The 18207-nt window shown below is 37.7% G+C and overlaps 1 protein-coding gene across 2 annotated transcripts in view; it reads right to left on the reverse strand.

Moving 5' to 3' along the window:
• Window positions 1–18207, reverse strand: part of SYT1 (synaptotagmin 1) — a 340150-nt gene that overhangs the window by 106660 nt on the left and 215283 nt on the right. The gene's annotated exons all lie outside the window — the stretch shown is intronic.

The following is an 18207-nucleotide window of genomic DNA, read 5'->3' on the forward strand; positions in this document are numbered from 1 at the left end:
AGAATCGTCAACATAGCCACTTGCTCAGAGCATGCTTCTCCCCTGAGACTGGCATATTACCACTTTAGTAATACTTTGTTCCAGTATTCACGGTCAACCTTAGCAGCTGTTTTACATGGACACATTTTATTATTGGCATTCAACCACCTGTGCATCCCGTCCTTGCTCAAAAGTCCATTCTCCTTATTAGAATCGTTTAATTAAAAGCCATTTTTCTCACTGGATTAATTTCATTACTACTGATCAAAGAGGCAGAACAATTATAAAATCTTAAAAGTACATGGCAGAATTCTTGCTTCTGCCCCTATTTAAATACAACTAAGTCTGCAGTGATTAATCTGAAGCTTGTCCAAAACAGAGAAATAGAAATTAAAAAAGAATGCTGACGCTAAGCATAGGAAAATAATCTCTGCTGGGATTGGAAGTCAGGGTAAAAAAATAATTCTGCTCAAATCAATGGCTGCAGTTCTAGTGACTTCTATCTGACAAGGATTCTGCCCCAACTTCCCAGTTTCTCTTGCTAGCCTTCTTTCATTAGCTAAGGAAGCATCTGCACTCTTTCCTGATAATAAAAAGTTTGCAATAGCTAATTGAAAATTCTTTCAAACCTGTAGCATCACCAGTAATGAACAATTAATCCTCCGTCTCCTTAGAACTGAGTTGAGCTCAGAATAGAAAGGGAAAGGCAGCAAAAGAAAATGGGCTCTGTGAAGCATGAAGAAATAAAAATGAAAAGATCATAAAGAAAACAAACATTAAGGGTAAAAGAGTAATCAATAAAGTCCAAAGCTCACAAGACTGTCTTGGAAAATAAGTACTCTAAAGGAATTTAAATAAGTACAAATGGAATTCACAGAAAGATTTAAAAGTGAATTAATTTTTCAGTGCAATTTCCTTCTTTATTTCCTTGCATGATTTTCTCTTTGGCTACTTTGCTTTCTGTGTCTGGTTCCACATAACAGTAACAAAAGTTATATATGCTCTTCCACAGTGTATTACTTCAGCTAGCAAATGGTTAACCCACTTAAATGAATGCAAATAAGATGGTGCTTTGTTATTGGCTGAAAGTGTCTCAAAACAGACTAATAGTGATACACAGATGCAACTTTGCATCTGTAGTCTAATTAAAACTAATCTAATTAAAAATGGTGCATCTGTAAAGCAGCTTGAGCACTGCAGATAACGCACAGAATTCCTTTTATAGTTGGAAAGAGCTTCCAAAAGGCAGTGTCTGCCATTCCACTTTATTTGGAACCACTTTAATAGCAGGTAAGTAATCAACAAATAAATTCTATGTAGCCTCTTTGGAATTGTTCATTCACAGACGCAGAAGCAGTGATAATGTATCCACAGATGCATTACTACAGCAACAGAGGCCACATTGACAGGGGGAGGTAATGGACTTTCATTAGACAAAATGATACAGCTTGAAAAAAGAAGCTGTAAGTCATCCTTCAGCCTTACTGACTAAGGCAGAACTCAACTACAAAAAGACACTTTTGCAGATGGGTTACATTACTGATATGAGTTGTACACAGCAAAACCAAGCATGATCAAAACCTTGCCTTGTCAAGAGATCTATTTAAAAATATTCTTGCAACAGAATCACTTATTTTCCCTGGCAAATGAACACTGCATGGACTCTGAATTCAGTGTGAAAATGTAGCGCTCATAACTGAAATTCTGTCATAAGCAACTGCAGCACTGAAAATTAAAATGGCCATGAGACAGTAAAATAATGTGTGCAACCCTCTACCCAGCACACACTGTATGAGTTCTGAGAGCAATATACAAGAATAAATTCCAATATTTCATCTTTCAACCATAAAATCCATTACAAAACTTTATGTTCAAAAACCTTCCCACAGAACAATCCTCCTGATTCCCTGTATCTCCCATGGAGGAGCTCTGTATCACCCTCAATAAGAAGCATGAGTAACGCATTCTCCATGCAGTCTAACCTAGAGCTCTTTAAGGATGAGATGCAAGGGTTTAATCTTGCTTAAGGTTAGCAAGACACAAGCCATGTTCTTCCTCATCTCATGACAGTGTCTTAATGCCTATCCTAATTGCATAAAAAAATGGGTGACAACACTGTCAGCATTCCTCTTTCCTTTTCCCAGTCCCACTAGATCCAAGAGTGAAAACACAGCTTGCAAGAAAAAGAGCAATAGAGAAAATAGAGGAATCTCATACTGAAAACTGGGACTCTTATTTGAAAAATGTACATAGAGGGTTGTATTGTCAGAGAAATAAAAGAGATGAAAAATTCTGAAAACTGTCCCATTAAAGTAATTTTCCTTGCCATCTGATGTTTCTGGAGAAGTAGAGACCTATTTGAGTCCTTTTGATTGTAAATAATTCCATTAATTTCAGCAAAACTATGCTGAACGATGTTTGTAGGATTTGGCCTTAAGGTGAAGTTACAAATAATATAGAAAAAAAGTATTGGATATTTTGACGGCATTCCTTTAACCTAGGAAAGATGTGTGAGTTATTCATAGAAAAGGGTTACTCTGGTAAGTCACAACTAATTTTCAAATCAAATGTCAGCCTGAAATTGCTAATCAGTCACTTCACGGTATTTTTCTATATGCTGCTGTGAAATTTATTCCGTTGTAGAACCAAGCAAAAGGCATCTTCTGTAATTCAAAATCTACTTTAATGGGGGTTTATGCATGGGCTGTCACAGAGGCCCCTGCACCAGAATGAATATTTCCACATGTGAACATGTGCACTGATGGCTAACAGCATTGTGCGTTACAATAAAAAGCCTGAGGGTAACAGGGACTTCAATAAACTTGTGTTTTCCTTTCCTTAAATACGTAACATAAAGAAAAGTTTGAAAAGAAAAGCACTTAACATGAGGGAAATTTTATTCTGATCTAGATTTTCTTAATGTTAGACTTAATCTAGGTATCGTATAAAAAATGAGAAGGAGATCCTAAAATATATTGTTATTTTTATACCATTTAATACATTTTTATTTCAATGCAATTTGTAGCTTTTAAGAGTGTGACAGAAACAAATGGCTACATATGCAGTACAGTTCATCAAGGACTTTGCATTTACTTGTTTTATTCTTCAAAATATATTATTTTGTTTACTAATTAGTCATTATTTATTTATTGTTTGTGCATTTTCATTATTCTCCCATGCTTGCTCAATATATAACACAAATTACTTTTATTACTACTATAAGCTCAGTCACTTGTAAACTTTCTTTGAATCAACACAGCCACCTTAAATGTAAAAATAGTAATTTACATGTCATAAAAAGCTGAAAAGATACAAGATACAGCAAGGCATAAATTAGTTTTAAAAACAATACAGTCTATCTAATGCAAAGTTTCTAATATCTTGCTCTGTTTTCTAGGATGAAGAAAGTAGCAGAATTAGTATTAATTTCACCGAACTCTCTCAGAAACAAATCTGCAAGTATTTCCCTCACTTTCTGATTGCTGATGCCAGCACATCACTTTGCAGTACTGCAAAATTAGGACTGATTTGATAAAAACTCAAACGAGGTTTCCAGGAACTAAGAGAGAAGCAGCTCATTCTGAATGTCAGTTTAAGTGTTCCTATCAGACTTGTCACAAACTCCTGGATCTGCTTGGTGGTAAGGAGCCTGTCCTTGAACTGAGCAGGTTCAGAGTCATGGCTATGTGCAAGGACAATGTAGTATCTGAGAAGTGCAGTTGGCAGAAGCAGAAGTGGGCGATTCAATTATATTCTTATGGTGAAATGGTCCTTTAAAAAGGGTAAAGTTTTTGTCTCTATCACCTGCAGATGCAGTGAGCTTGTAAGGTAATATTTTTGTGCTGCAACTAGCATTCATCCCATCCTAAATCATAAATAACTTATATTCACAGTGCTTTCCCAGGAGACTCTACGAAAGCCAAAGCGCACAGTTATATTTATTCAGGCACATCGTGGTAGAGGTGACACTTGATAAAAAAGTAAGTCCTTCCCTGGAGCAGAGCTAAATGCCATTTACCCCACTGCTGATGGCTCAGCTATCAGGTACTTTGACATTGATTTCCACAAATCCAACCACTGAGAAGTTAAAAATACTGATATAACTAAATCCTGTTTCACATCTCTCTACATAGTCAATATATTATAATTATAACCAATATGTAGGCTATAAGTTAATTGACAGCTCTTTTAACCTGCTTTGAAATTGGTTTCTGACAGGTGTATCCCTTCCAAGTGGATAGTAGTATCTGACCTCATATGCCTTCAAGGTAAGTCGCATCACACCAGGAAAAAAACTTTATGGAAGCCAACACTGAAACCAGTTTTCCTTTGGAATCTCACTACATATGGTAGTGCTGAAATTTATCCTGGTTTGTCTCTTAATTTTGGTTCTTATCAGTCTTTGCTGACTGCTATTGACATTGCAGGGTCATACACAACATGCTTTTCTGACTCTGCTTCCAAAGATGCTTTTTGTCCAACTAGTAGCATAGTTAGTAGCAGCTGGAAAACACTTGGGTAGGGTCTGAGATTTCCAGCTTATGGGTCAGTGGAAGAATATGTCCAAAATATATTAATGAGGTAAGGAACAACCACTGTCAGAAGCACTGTTACTCTTCTGCAAAAAAAACCAAACAACACCAGCTACGCCAACCCTCATTGCTTCTGCCATTGCAATAAGAAAAACTGTGTATTTTACAGTACATTAGGCCTGACGTTACTAAAAAATAAAACGTCCATATTCAGTCATCTGCTTTAATGGAAAGCTGAATGATTCTTTACTCTCTCACAGCATGCTTTATGCAAAGTAGAGGGAAAAGTAGACAGAGATTGGTTTATACTTATTCCTTTTCTTCAGAAGTATCCTATGGCAGACAGACAGCCTGCAGAAGGGAGCAGGGACTTGCACTGGCAAAGAGCCCTACGTCTCTCCAAGCCATATGTGAAAAAAAGTTTCAAAGACCCTAACTTATTTCCATTCTCAAGTAGATGCAGAGCCAGCTGCATTCTCTGTGAAAGTCTTATCACTGCAGAACTGTTTCTCTCTGGAGAGGTCAGAAGCCTAAATGAGAGGAGAAGGTGTTGTGTGATGAGGGAACTGGCAGAAAGTAAGGAAAAGAAGCAAAAGACGAAAGCCAGTGAGAAGAATTGCAGCTGTTTAGGCACAAATTTGTTATTATTTACTCCCAGATCACAGATGTGACCTCTTGTGCTCGTAAGCCATACATCTTGCCAACATACTCTGCAATAGCAATTCTGATAACATCAAATCTATTGATATGGAGATTGTGAAGACATATAATGTCATTAAGGGTCATGTGGCTGGTGGAAGCACATGTTGCACTTCCTTGAAGAAGGAATTAGTAGTTTTTCATTTCACCTAGCATCAGGACAGGAATACAAATATTTTTGAGATCATCATTCTCCACTCCTCAGATGGCAGTACAATGGTGCAAAACCTCCTTATTTTTCTTATCCCATTAATACAAAAGCAGACAATAGCAGCATTGCTCTACTACATGAAGTATTAAAAGCTTCAACCTGACAATGGCTCCCAACCATCACTCTGATATGACTGTATGAGTAACAAAGTGCTGTAACTACACATCCTACTATTTGGAGTAGGCTAATTGAGCTTGGGAACTGAATAGTAAGGCTAACAACAGTATTTCACTTGTTTCAGTCCTGTGATGAGGGAAGTGTATTTACAGATGGTCTTTACCTCTTAAAAAAGCGAACTTAAACAAAGCTAATTTTGAAACAGAGTGGTATTACCACACTTGCTAATCTATTAAGTGATCAATCTTACCATGCATGACTGTGATCCAATGTATGTTCCTAGCATTTCATAGTTTGCAATTTCCTGATACAGGGAGAAAAGATTGTCTCTGCAGTCTGCAGAAAATAACTTATATTTACTAAATATAAGTAAATATAAATATAATAATATTTATAAAATAAATAACTTTCTGCAGTCAGCAGAAACAGAGAATGATTGCTGGCAACCTTTTACTTCATTTTGCAAGGCATGAACGGCTGGGGTTCAACCACTGCAAGGACTTTTGAACCCTGTGATAATCTGATGCTGACTTTCAGATGCTTCTCAGCACCAACCCTGAAGGGAGGGAAAACTTAGTGAAGCATCACATCCACTGTTTGCTTATTGCCACAGACACTCCAATACTCAGCGAACAGCTGAGAATCTCTGTGAAGTTCATGGATGACCTAGGCCCAGAAGAAAGCTAAACAACATCATCTGCCAGCATCCTGGGCTCCTCTCAGGCATAGAAAGCAGCACCATGGTGGGCTGCTTGCCCCAAGTCAGTGATGCTGAGGAACAGTGGTGAGACACACTAGTGAACTGCTGTGCTTTGGAGGAAGCATAAAACCAGCGATCTGAGCTTTTGTGGAGATGAGAGATCCCCTGGGATTTTCCCAAAAGGACTGTAATGCCTTATGGCCCCATCCAACTCTCATTAAACTAAATGGAAAGAACCTCAATCACTTCTGTGGAAATTGGATGTTTGCAAGGTTGGCCCAAATCCCAAGTGAGATAATTACATCCTTCCAACAGTTTCCATTGCAAAATTTCAGTCCCCCCACCAACGTTTTCAAAGTAGCGCTCTAATGATTACTTAAACTTTTTCTAAATCCTGTCTTTTTTTTTGTCAACAATAAAAAAAATGTGTTGTGGTAATAAGCCATGTGACAAAATGGGGTACAAGTCTCAGCAAGCAGCCTAATAAACTGAAATGGGAGAAAAACAAATTACACCGACATTTATGAAAATACAAAATTTACTACAACCATTGCATGTAAGTGTAGTACACATCTCTAAGATTACTTATAAACTTTTAAAATAAAAATAGCTCAACAAAAATTGACATTTTAAAGTACAAATACGTGTAGCAACTTATGAGGTAAACTGTAGCATGTGCTAGAAATGTATTTACAGTCTTGATCCTTCAAACCACCACACGATTTGTGTGTAACAAATTTAGTTCAGTGGACTGTTCAGGAGCATAGATTTACATATATAAATACTTTACTGGATTAAACCCTATGAAATTCTACGATCTGCTGTGTATCATTTCAGTGCCTCAGCACAGCCTACATACCCAGGTTATACTTGCATGCTAAATCAAGGAAGAGTGCACTTCTGTTACCTTTTTTGTTATTTAGAGGAGTGGAGTATGTCAGTCAAGAAAATGACTTGAAAAGATGTTCACCAGCTTGCACTCTACCTACACTGCCGGGTTCAGCTAGCTGCTGTACCATCAGGGATTTGGTATCACAAATTATTTTACTTAACACTGACTTAAATGAGGGGTTTGATTGTTTTTAAAGAGGATATATTTTCTGTTCATCTTGTTACTACCAAAAATTACCAAGTAAATATTCAGTTCACCACAATGAAAGTGCTTCATTATAAAATTATACCTAGTTTTCTTATTCTAGATGGCAGTGAGAGGCAGTAGCAGTGTTGGACACATCCATGTACTGTGCAGAATCAGAGCACAATTGTTAGCAGTCGCCTAACAAAAAAAGAGCTGTTGTGAATCAAGGATGTCGCACAGCTTAAACAATTCAGTTAATGCACTAATTGAATAGAAGAAAGTTTTTTATAAATAGCTTCCCTTTTCTGTCTCTTGATATACGCCTATATTTACATCAAAAAACAGAATCTGCAAGTATTTTTGTAACATACAATCACTGCTAAATAAATGCGTGGCTGTGGCAGAATAGGAGCCAGTGAAGTCATGTTTGACCTTTTTTCATGCTACTTTACCATCATTACTGTAACGCCCTTAGATAACATTAAGCTTTCTTTTTTGCCCTCTGTTCTTGACCCCACTTCCTCTTTCAATACTGTTTTCCTTTATCTTGGCCACCTTGGTGTCCTAGGACTTAAAACCCATTAATAAATATTTCAAGAGGCAAGAAATTGGTATTCTGGAACAGATTCATATGAAGTGATTACCATCATAGAGTTGTAATCTAAAATGCCATGCTAGACTGAAATTTATGAATAGTAAGCTTGCCTTATCTTCCTCTGTCCTTCTTGCCCATGCTGCAAGTAAATCTGCACCCATGGCATAATACCAGCAAACAACTGGTTCCTGGACCAAGACTTGATATTTCAGCTCAGACTATGTATTTGCTGAAAATTGGTTACTAAGGACTTAGAAACCATGACAAAATAGATGTCCTTGGAGGGAATGCAAGGTTTAAAACCCAAAGAAGAAACAACTCTGAATATTGTATTAGTAAGACCATCACTTGTGACTATTTTTTCATGAGTTCTGAATTGAAGAAAATTGTTCATAAATTTATAGATGAAATCGAAAGAAACCAGACAGTTCAATGAATTCTGGTAAGGAGGGACTGTAACATTTTTTTTTTTAAAGAAAGGAGTAATTTTTTTTTATCAGTTTTGATGTGTAGGTGAAGAATGTTATTACTTCTCTATACAATGCTTTCGATTAAAGAAGTCTGATACCTGCCCTAATCCTGGAGATTTTCTCCCTGCTGCTGCAGAACAGCTGTGTGAGGGGTGGACCCAACACTGATCTAGGGGGTGAAAGCTTCCTGTGTGGAAATGACTTTCAGATCTACTGGCAGCTCATTTGTTTTAAGATATCCTTCTCTCTTCTTCATGAAGGAACTGCCATCCCTTCTCTGTGATGTCAAACAAATAGTTTGTGTAGGTGCTTCAAACTGACAACACAGGAGCTCCCTGCAATAGCTGAGGAGTATTAGGCGGTAGCCTATAACATCTGAGCTCCTGCTGTTCCTGAGACTAAAGGAGATCAAGCTGGAAAACTAACTTGGGTCTGTCTTTTTTGCAGCAACAGCTAGAAAAGAGACACAGGATTCATGGGATCAGACTGCTTAGCTTAGTGCAGGACACTGTTTAAGAGTATGGAGACCTAAATATCCAGTGTTATTTGCTTATTTTGCCCACTGACATTTCACAGCCAAATGCACGTACTGTGCTTCAGCCAGATCTCTGGTTCAGTGAGACACCATGATCTTCATTGGATTAAGCTTTGACAGAAGAGAGTGAACCTATTGCTCTCAAAGTGAGATAAATCAGGTCTGTGAGTTTTCAGGCTGTGAATCCACCTGTAATAAAGGCCTAGGGCTCTTCCTAGCTGTCAAAGTCTGTCAGAGCAGTATGGTTTTAAGCACATCTCCCTCCAGTTATTCCTTCTGGGTAAACTGGGCCTCCTGTTGCTGAGTCGTTCTCACAAGAACTAAAGAGTTTAGTTTGGATGTGTGAAGCTGACTCCCAGAGCCCAGATCCTGAAAGTACAGTGTGGAAACCCCAACCATTTCTGGGGGCTCTTTTTTAGATGTGGGCTGAAATACCTTTCCCATTCAAAAGAACAAACCTCATATTTCATTTTGGTGGCTCTCACTGCAATAAGGAGACAGTGCCAGCTACAGTACTGAAACATGCCCCAGATGATATAGGGCTGTGAGCAAATTAGGGAGCTCTTGCTGAAGTTGATAATTAAGATTAGAGGCAGATTCAGAAACCTGCACAGGAGTAGGCAGATGGCTCGCTCGGCTGCCAACTGGAACTCAGCCTTCCTGAGGCAGTCGCTCAAGTTCAACAGCACAGGTTCCTTCTCTGGAGCCACAGCAAAATCTACCCATACCAAGAGTTGCCTGAAGATTTGAGGCTATCTCCACAGCTTGTGCAAACTATCTGTGTGTTCTGGAAGCAATGGAGATTGTCTCATATAGTTCAAGATCTTGCTTAAAACACAAGAAGGCCTAAAAAGACGAAAAACATCACAGAATTACTAAATCATAGAATCCTTAGAGTTGGAAGGGACTGTTGAAGAACGCAGAAAAGGATGCTCCAGGGATCTTTAGCATTACTACAAGCTCCTGCTGATGGTCAGTGGCTTAATATTTCACCCACCTTGGTGATGCAGGCTTGATATCTTATTAAACACTTCATATATCAGTATAAGTATTTCCGTCTCTTCAAAAAAGTTTAAATACTTTAGAAAACACATATCAACCAAAGTAAGTAGGGAAGTTAAATATTTATAATCCCACAGTGAAGACTTCAGTTTGGATAATTCTCAGCAGCAAACCCAGTACAAAGCAGAATTATTAACTACAACAACAAAGAATGACATTTTATTGTTAATCTGTGCCAATTTACAACAGTGCCTCAAAATAACAGAGGCTTCATTATCTACTCATGGTGTCTATAAAAGTGCACCAGAATACCTCATATCTTCCTGCAATGCCTAGGCACTAGTCACAGAGGTAAGGATGGAATATCAATCTTTAAAATAATTCCTGTATTTTCATTGCCCTCTTATACCATGTATTTTTAAAGCAGATCTATTAAACATAGTCCCAAGTGCTCTTTTCCTTTTATGAAGTACATTGCTGAGAAGCAATCTTTAAATGTATTTTCAATTTAAAGCTGAGAACAATTGTTCCATGAACAATTACTGAGCATTTTCAGAGCACGATTACAAACTGAATTATAACAGATAACGGGTAATTTCTGTAGATGCTTCATCTGCAGGTAACTTAGAAAAAGACTAGCAAATATTGTGTTTATTTTATGTATGTAAACATAATTTTATTGCGCGCTTCTCACACAAAGTAATGAAACTTTAAGATACATTCCCAGTACTGAAAGGAAGCCAGTAACTATGTTCAGTTTTCTGCTTGTAAATTGAATTCTGTACTCAATTTATAAGGCACTGCACAACTTGACATATCTATGGTGCAATAAAATCACACGATTCAGAGTCCTTCTAACATATAAAACAATCACAGTGATGGGCTATAGGAGACCCTTGGGGGTTTTCTGCACCCCTTGTTAAACCTGGCAGCAAACCAAAGGTAGGTGCTCACCTCAGTTATTGTTATAGACAAGTACCATCTCCACGGATGTAAAAGTAAATCTGTAAAGCTAAAGGGGGTTTTGTTCTCATATTTTGCTGAATGGTCTCAACATTATGTATTTTACAGGGGGACTTGCTTCTCCTTCTCCCTGTTTCAGATTACGCAACTCAAAGCCAACTGCTATTTCTGAAAATGATGTTTCAGAACGTGATCAATAATGTACAATTCCGTTTGACATCAAGGTTATGCACCCATTATGCTTTTGTTTAACAGGCAGCATTTCCTTTCAAAAAGGACAGTCCATTCTCAAGGTGCTGCAAGTGGGTTTAGGGATGTGCAACAGATCCCCCTGTCCTGGGGATGGAGTTGGTGCTCCTGGTCAGGCTACAGCAGTAAGATCATGTCCCCCATGATAGAATTGGCTGTTATGATACCAACAGAAGGTAATACAGCAGGAACTCCAACCACACACAGCCCCTTCCACACAGGGATTTTCATCCATGTTCTGCTTAACCACATTTTCAGTTCCACTCCTCCACTCCCTCAGCATTCAAAACATGTCAGGCTGTAAGAGTGAAAAATTGCATTCTCCTATCATTAATTTATAAAATATAGTTGAATTGTTTTCCCTTGTCTCATGATTTTTGTGTCATGTGTGGGCATGTGGGCAGTGTTCTCAAGCATCCCTACCTGCAGCTGGTCTAGAAACTTTTTTTAGTGAAGAATTTTGAAGTTGTCATGAAATCACTGAAGTCTGGGGCTGAGCAGTTCATGGAGAAACCAAAGTAATCTGAGATTTGCATTTTCATTACTGTATTTAGAAATACAGATTTTTTTCTCTTCTACTATTGTACTACAATAGCTCTTTCTTGTACCTGAACCATGCTCCAAAATAAATTTCTCTTGTTTCTTCCCCAGTGTAAAGCTGCATATATTTCCTTGGCATGAGCAACTGCTCATGATTTGATGACATAAAATTGAGACAACTTGAATTTATTCCTTCCTGATTTCTCCAGCACTGTTCTTTAGGTTTGTTTGAAGATCAAGAGCCTTCTCTATTCTCCTTGAAAACTCTCTTGATACGCCCTCCTTGACAAGACACCTAAGCAGAATTTGACAACATCAGGCTGCACCTAAGCTGAGACCCCTGCTTACTGTAGCAGTGTATCTACGTGTGTTTACATATGCCTATGTGGACAGAAATATAAGTACAAGGGCTGCTCAAAAATAATGCCTCCTATTTTGTTATGTTGTCCCACACTGTTAGAGGTGGATGCTGGTGATATGGAAGTAAAAGTTGAACCATCCCATCAATATTCCATTATGTTTTGTTGCCATGTGACAGATGGCAGCAGAGGGACAGTCTGACAGAATGGCATCTGACATGGAAGGGCATATGAAGCAAGGTGTGTCACCAAATTCCCCTGTGCAGAAAAAACTGTAACCCACTGACACTTACTGACAGGAACTTACTATTTTAAATATTATTACTATAATTGTTGTCATATTGATTTATTATTTCTTTTCCTATGAAGATCATAGGCCTTACCTCACATTGGTATGGAAAACAACTATTTGTATTCCCATAGCAAATAGTTATTACTGAGAACTCCAGTCTCATTTTCGGTATTTGCCTATTTCAATCTAGGTTTGAAATCAGAAAGCATTCATTTTGCTTCCTTTCTATGAGCTTAGAAAAAAACCCTGCCCTCTCCTGTCAGTAACACCTGCATTCAAGCAATTATTATAAGAAGCAGTGAAATGAATAGCCTGAATTTATTTTCTTCAAATATTCAAACTAGGAGCTTCTTGAAAATTAATTTTCAAGAAAACTCTACACACAAAACCATTAATTTTCTAATGACAGACAAAAGTCAACAATATCTACATATCTACAATATCTACACCTCAAATCTTAACACCAAGCAAAAATGAAAAGTTTAGAAATTAACTTGGTTGCCATTTAAAGAGGATAGTAAGAACTCTTGATGTAACTGCAGCTGGCCAGTCAAGAGAGAAAAAAAGCAGAGATCATCAGGGAAAAAGAAACAGAGGTGTGTCTAGGATGACTGCTGAATGCAGTAACTTTAAGTTAATTGGCTAAACATATAAATCAAGAATTATTTTATTTTGCTGATTAACCTTAATATATGTATAAGTCTGTACTTTAGCTTATTAAGCTATTATTTAGAATTAATCCAGACTCAAGTCTTACAGTTATTTTTACATTTTCTACTGATTTCCTCTATAGCCTCCAGTCCCATTTCTCGTTTGGAGAGCTAGTCACAAACCCAAGGAGAGGTAAACAAACCTTTCTCTGCACAGCTGCAGAGTATGAGACAAGTCTGAACAAAACACCATTTTTCAGCCCAAATTGTCACATCGCTTTGAGCTCCCGGTTTGGGGGTCTATCAGTCCCTAACGCACAATAAATCAAATGTAGGGGTTTTGAGGCCAAATGGAGCTGCGAGCCAGACAAATTTCAGAATATGGTTGGTATAGAAATGTAGCTTTTTATCCAATTACTATGTAGGACACAGTAACTTCCTATTAAAGAGGTAATAATAGTACCCTGCATTGAAGGCATTCAGATATTGCAGCTATTCAGGATTACACCAAAAGCATGAACCGAGTGTTATTATTAGTCAGACGCATACTGGGATTTTATTGGTAGAGTTTTTCCTTTTTTATTTACCTCTTTGGCAGAACAAGGTCTTCTGTTCGTACAGGAATGTATTTTTAGGATATACATCAAGATCACTTTGATTTCACAAAGATTCCCATTGAGTAAATTAACACTAATTAATATTAAGTTTTATCTTCATATGGTTTCTAACAGTATCTTGACATTTAAAGCCTCTACTCAAAAGCTGTCACTGTTTTGCATTTCCCTAATCTTGAAAAACCCAGAACTAACTTTCAGTAAGTATATGGCAGTTATTTTTTTGTTGTCTGTAGAGAATGGCCCAGATGGAAGGGCAGAGAAGGGGAGGAAAGAAATAGCCGATGTATACGATAAAGGTTTTTATGTCCAAGTACCATTTTCATAGAAACATTTGTCACATATCCTGAATTGGAAGGAACCCATAGGGACCATCAAGTCACACGCCTGGCTCCACATACAACCACCCAAAATCAAACCATATTTGAGGGAGTTGACCAAATGCTCCTTAAACATCAGGGCCACTCCCACTACCCTCTGGTGCAGACCCTGTCCCTGACCCCCAGCTGCCCCATGCCGTTCCCTCGGGCCCTGTCACTGTCACAGAGCAGAGCTCAGCGCTGCCCCTCCACTCCCTGTGAGAGCTGCAGCCGCCATCAGGGCTCCCCTCAGCTCCTCTGCTCTGGGCTGAACCAACCAAGGGACCTCAGCTGCTTCTTAGAACGCTCTCTAATAGCTTTACGTGTGTCTTATTTTTTAATTGCATTGTTTCTCCCCCTGTTAAATGTGTCAGAATTGCACGTTTAAAATGAAAAATGTAAAAGCTATCTTTTTTTCTCCCTCGTTCTGATTAACAGCTTAAAAATTCAGCTGATTAAAGGCAAAATGGGATAAAAATATAAGAATCAATGAAGACAGAGTGACTTCTATACTCAGTGCAGTCCAAAAACAACTGCACTGTGATTATGCAAATCAGCCACTCACCAAAATGTAGAGATTTACATAACGGAGAACAAAATTCTTCACAGTTATGCCTCAGTAACCTTACAGGATTCTTGCACTTCAATTGTATGACTCATTGTAATAAAATGATGCCACTCTCTTTATTCAGAGTGAAATATATGTTAGGAAATCACCATTTTGTATGATTTGTGTGCTTCTGGAAGCCTGCGCACTCCTGCCACAAAACGTGACGTATCTACTTCTTTAAAGAGACAAATAAATGAAAAGCTAGGATTTCTGCTTATATTGATCAAAATTTTAACTAGATTTATATATTACATCACTGTTCTTCTATCAAATATATATTAATACAAATGGTCCCTTCATTCTACTTGGAATTTCTATTTCCTCATTTTATTAAATTAATCAATTTCTGATAAAATAAGTCTTTGCTGGTGCGTATATCACAGGAAGAATAACAGTATCATTTCAACTGCATAGACCCTATACAGTAGTTCTGTAGATGAAATCTCAGTAGGGATTCTGATATTTTCAGTTAAATATGTCTAGCCTAATTAACTTTTGACTTATCTGTTCTATAAAGCATTATTTTTGAAAGATGATTGTCCTATTCTAAGCCACATGGGAGGAACAACTATTTATTTGTCTGGGTATACTTTGTTGCAACTTTATTTTTATCACCAACATTACTGGATTTTTTCTGTGTGTGTGCAAGTGTATAGCAACATGATTTGACATTACAGAATTTCCATGGAAAGCCAGAAAGTGGAGACTGTAATTTAGATCCTACTACAGTTGACTTCAGGTGAGCTTTTTTGCAATATGGCTACATTACATCTTTTTAGACATTCATTAAATCACAATGGCTTATTTTTCATCTGCAGACATCTTATGCAGAGGCTAAAACTAGAACCAAAAACATTTCTCTCTTGCATACAGGCAACAAAGCACTGGAAAAAAAATGCTCTCAAGGTAACCAGGAAGCTTCGAAAGACTCCCCTGTCATGTAGGGATGAACATAAAAACTTTGGAAGATTTTAATAAGTATACAAGATAAAAAACCAAACCAAACATGGTGCTCCATACTTGTCTCCCAATAGCAAATATCAGAGAATTTCTGACCATTGCATTTCTCTACTAAGATTCAACTTCAGGTATTCAGTCTGAATCGACTGGAAAAAAATACTGCTTTAAAGTCTTCCACGTGGCAGAAGTCGTCTTAGATCCAATTATCCATGCTATCCCAAAGAGGCTGGTACACCATGTTTCTATTTTTTTCCCTCTCTCATATGGCAAGAAATTGACAAGAAGACCAGCAAAAACTTATATTGTTGGAAGAAATTTTCTGCTCTAAGAGTCTAAAAAAGTCTGCAACCAGCTGGAAGAGGGAAGGTCTGATGTTTTTTCTACCAAAACAAATTCCTCAACTTCCTAACAAGCTAACAAGACCTCACTGTCAACTCCCTACTGACATAAGAAAAAACAGCAAAGAAATGTTATGATCTTCTGATAGGAAAGCCACAGAATGGTAGGGGTTGGATCTAAGACCAACCCCCTGCCAAAGCAGCTCCCTAGACCAGGTTGCACAGGTAGGCGTCCAGGTGGGTCTTGAGTCCCGTTCTCTGGAGGCATTCCACAACCTCTCTGTGCAGCCTTTGCCAGTGTTCTGTCACCCTCACTGTGAAAGAAGTTCCCATGCACATTTGTGTGGAACTTCTGTGCTTCAGTTTGTGGCCATTTCCCCTCATCCTATCACCACACACCACTGAGAAGAGCCTGGCCTCATACGTTTGCCTCCTGCACCTCAGTTATTTATAGACATAGATCAGATCCCCTCTGAGTTTTTTTTTTCCCCAAGGTTGAACAGACCCTGGTCTCTCAGCCTTTCCTCATAAGAGCGATGTTACACACCCTTTATCATCTTTGCAGCCCTCCACTGGACTATTTCAAGGAGATCCGTGGACACAATACTCCAGGTGAGACCTCACCAGGGCAGAGTAGAGGGGGAGGATCACCTCCCTTGACCTGCTGGCCATGCTTCTTTTAATGCACCCCTGGATCCCATTGGTCTTCTTGGCTACCAGAGCACACTGCTGGCTCATGGCCATCCTGTCATCCACCCAGGTCCATCTCCTCAGAGCTCCTCTCTGAAAGTGAGGGAAGTGAGTGAGCATCTACTCAAAGCATAACTGTTCTGAAAGGGATAGCTGTTTTCAAAACCAAGCCAAGTCCATAAAAAAAAAGATGCAACACGTTCTGTTCACAGTCTTAGCAGAAGGAACCATATTTTATAATTACTAAAATGTGTTTCATCATAAAAACAGTTGTCTCATGGCATAGTACACATTCCTTTGAAAACAATTCAATCACATAACAGTAAGTTCTTATTTCTTTGCATGAGGAAATATTGTCAAAACTAGAGTTTCCATTTGTTTTCATTGTTGTTTTTTTAAAAAAAAGTTCAAAATGCCCATGCCTATTTTCCTAGAACTAACTGGGATCAAAACTTACAAATAAAATACCATTTAGTAAGAAGCATAATCTACCTTGTTTATATAGAACAAGGAGCTCTAAATTAAAAGAATACTAAATTAAAAGAATATCTTAAAAACACTGCCTGTTTCTCCCTCAATGTCTCACCCTTTCCTTTTACCTCTTTTTTAATTCTAGCAGTTTTGTTTTTCCCATAATATCATTGAACAATTTCATTTCAGTATGGTCTGCACTGGACTGTGCAGATTACTAAACTAATGACATATGGACTTCTTACCACTGTAACGTATCTACTCCTTCAAGTGAGAATTTTGAGTGACAGAGCAAAGCTGTTTGCTATCAATTTTGCAAAAACTGCACCTGCCAAATTGCCAAGATCCATCTCAGACAAAAAAAAAATCAATTCATGTTCTGATTTGTTTTCTGTCTTTACAATCCATACAACATTTCATTAAACAAATGGGAATGTTCTAAAAATGAAAACTATTCTGTAGGTTAAAACATCTTCTTGAAAGTACTTTACATTACTGTGAAGTAAAAATTATTAGAGATTGAATGTCTCTATAGTGCCTGCTATGGAAGCACAGATGCACAAAGAATTTAACCTCAGTTTATATAAAAGTGCCACAATTATCTGCTTGTATATTTAGATTAAAAAAATCTAACTTATATAAAATTATGCTGAAAGTGCTTAGTTGCATATTTAAGACCAATGTGCACGTACTAAAATATACCAAAGAGGTTCAAGCTGAGGTTAATTATCATAAACAGCAGAAAGCTAATGAATATATACAAACCATGTATATATTTGAATAAACTATTTCTAGCAAAGACCAAAAGAACACTAAAGACTTTAAATCTATTGACTTCACAGAAATATGAATTGGTACTTTCAAAATATCCAGCAAAGGTCAACAAACTCGTGCCAACAAAGTTCAACAAGATCTCAAAGAATTACTGAGAGAAAAAAAAACTGAAATTTTAATAGAGCTACTTCCTTGTTAAAAAGCTTTTTTTCCTCCTTTCCTTCATTTTTTAATCCCTAAAGGTACACAAGTACCTTTATTTTCCACAAGATTTCTGAACTAGTGTCAAGTTTGGCTTTCAAGTAGTATGCACACAGCATATGTAATAAACACAAAACCCTAAGCGTTACTGTAAGGAAATACTTTGCCTTGTCCCCATTACCACCATGAAGTGCTCTGGCCATTCCAGTTTTGATGACT

The sequence above is a fragment of the Cyrtonyx montezumae genome, unplaced genomic scaffold (genome assembly GCF_038088225.1).
Source record: "Cyrtonyx montezumae isolate F1298 unplaced genomic scaffold, pur_monq_1.0 scaffold_3, whole genome shotgun sequence".
Classification (NCBI taxonomy): Eukaryota; Metazoa; Chordata; class Aves; order Galliformes; family Odontophoridae; genus Cyrtonyx; species Cyrtonyx montezumae.